The sequence below is a fragment of the Micropterus salmoides genome, unplaced genomic scaffold (assembly GCF_014851395.1).
Source record: "Micropterus salmoides isolate LMB-PRFRI ecotype aquatic unplaced genomic scaffold, ASM1485139v1 Ms_hic_scaffold_4027, whole genome shotgun sequence".
Classification (NCBI taxonomy): domain Eukaryota; kingdom Metazoa; phylum Chordata; class Actinopteri; order Centrarchiformes; family Centrarchidae; genus Micropterus; species Micropterus salmoides.
Genome location: NW_024043404.1, coordinates 9797 through 12115, shown reverse-complemented (window position 1 = coordinate 12115; position 2319 = coordinate 9797). Strand labels below are relative to the sequence as shown.

The 2319-nt window shown below is 39.8% G+C and overlaps 1 long non-coding RNA gene across 1 annotated transcript; it reads left to right on the top strand.

Moving 5' to 3' along the window:
* Positions 1-795: 795 nt before the first annotated feature.
* LOC119887164 lies at positions 796-1424 on the top strand. The gene is made up of 2 exons (XR_005441627.1): positions 796-900; positions 1110-1424. It is a non-coding gene; the product is annotated as an uncharacterized LOC119887164 (long non-coding RNA).
* Positions 1425-2319: the final 895 nt, after the last annotated feature.

Sequence of the window (2319 nt, the reverse complement as noted above, 5' to 3'; positions counted from 1 at the left end):
ACTCGACTCGCAAGCATCGGTATGCACAGATTTGATTGGCTGAGCAGCGTCACATGAGACGATTGCAGCACATGCGATTGGTCTGTGAGTTTCCTGGTCCTCCAAACCAGTACAGTAAATGCTAGAAAAGCTACGCGGGTTAAAATAGAAACGCTCCGTCACGAGGTAGTAAGTCTCAATAATAAATGTGCTGTAGGTCGGCGGTCCGGAGAGGACGGCGGCTGGGTCCGGATCCGGACTGCGGTCCGCCTATTAGTGACCTCTGGTTTAGAGGCTCCCAGTATGTTTTAGAATTGACTTTAAAATCTTATTGATCACTTTTAAAGCTCATCATGGCCTCTTGCCTTGTTATATTTCTGACCTTTTAGTCCCATACGCACCAGCACGTACCTTGAGATCCTCAGGCAGAGGTCTGTTGTCTGTTCCAGAGTCTGGACTGAAAACTAAAGGGGACAGAGCGTTTGCTCTGTAATAGAAATAATAGTTTGACATCCATTTGCTCAGTAAGGCCGTGATATGTGATCTCCTCCCTATGCGGACTTTGTCGCTCCGTAACAACGTCACATGACGTTTTTTATAATTTTCAGAGCCATTAAAGGGTTTTGTTACTTTAACGTAAACAGACCTGCTGAAATGACAGATGCTGTTGTTCTTCTTCCGAGAAGTTAAGGTAGAATTTGTAATGACAACGTTTTGTCAAAGCTTTATGGTCTTTAGGGTATGTTTACAATGTTTGATTCAGTTTATATTGTTATTTATAAATCTATTCAATTCTGATTTGTGTTTTTTAGGAGCGTTTTTGGTTCTGGAGTGATGGTACGCCTTTCACCTTTTCATACTGGTGCAAAGGAGAGCCAAATAACCTTAGGGGCCAGCACTGTTTACAAATAAATCATGGAGGTAAATCAGAAAATACTTTATTTTTGCATGGGACAGTAATGTACTTGTTGTGTAAATAAAAAAGGCTATATTAATGACAAAAGTGAGATCAGTTCATAAATGTATCCATCATCTTTTAAGCACAAACCTCTGCCTTGTTTTAGTCTTCATCAGCATCAAATGATACGTTCTGCTAAATAACCATGCTCACATCTTTCTGATCCACACAGATAACAAATGCTGGGATGATGTACAGTGTCACACTCGCCTTCCATCCGTCTGTATAAAGAAAACCAACTGATTCCTGGGCTGACACAGAGGCATGAAGCACCTGAAAAAATCACAAACATGGGTGGATGTTTTCTCTCTCTTTATGCCATCAGTCTAATATGTACCCTGAAGGCTCTATATCACATTTCATGTCTTTATTTTCATTTTCAAGATCTAAATCGTCTCTGAGGTCTTGTGCCTTTAATAAGCACAAACTTATTCTGCAGAGTGAACTGTGCTTTCTTGTTTCATGCAAATTAAAAGTCTCAAGCATTGAAACAAGCTGGTCTGTGAGTCTGTTTAAGATGTGATGTTTTAAGGGTTTAACTTCACTGTTCAGCAGCCAGTAAACAATCTAAAGACGGAACTTTAGTTCTCTTGTTGGAGACTTTAAAAGTTAATGTTATGTGTTTCACTGACAGAAGATGGGATAGCATCAATGCAGCAAAGCTTTGTCATGAAGTTCAACCAACAGAACAAGGGGGCGTTTTTTCAAATGTAAATAAATATGAAGGACTGTCACACAAATGTTCTTCTGTTCAAACAGATAAATAGATATCATTTTTAAGGATCTCTTCCATGATCAAAAAACTGTGTGCTCTTGCTGTGAGCTCACAGATAAACAATATCAATAATATATTTTTTTTCTGGGTTGGTCTGACAGGAAACTGTAGTGATGTGCTGGTCTGTATGCAGGAAACATTTACAGTTCACTCCAGTATCATTGCAAATGTGTAGTTATGGCAACAGACACAAACACTGCAAACACTGCAAAAGTATGGAGGGAAAAAAATTTTTAGTCTTATGATTTGACTGTAAATTATGTTGTGATATACCATCCATCCATCGTCAACCGCTTATAATGCGTACAGGGTCGCAGGGGGCTGGAGCCAATCCCAGCTTACATCGGGTGAAAGGTGGAGTACACCCTGGACAGGTCGCCAGTCCATCGCAGGGCTGTCTCTAATTCCAGCTTTCAGGACCGTAACCATGGTTCAGGAATTAGTAAGGTCACAGAGATTATTTAGGGTAATTCATACCAAAATGACACCTAAACACAACCAAAGTTACTACAGTCACACAAACTAATGATCTATAATGGAATACATACAAAGGGACCTGTTGGCAAAAAATAGGCTACTTATATTAAAGCTAAATTCTGCTGTATGT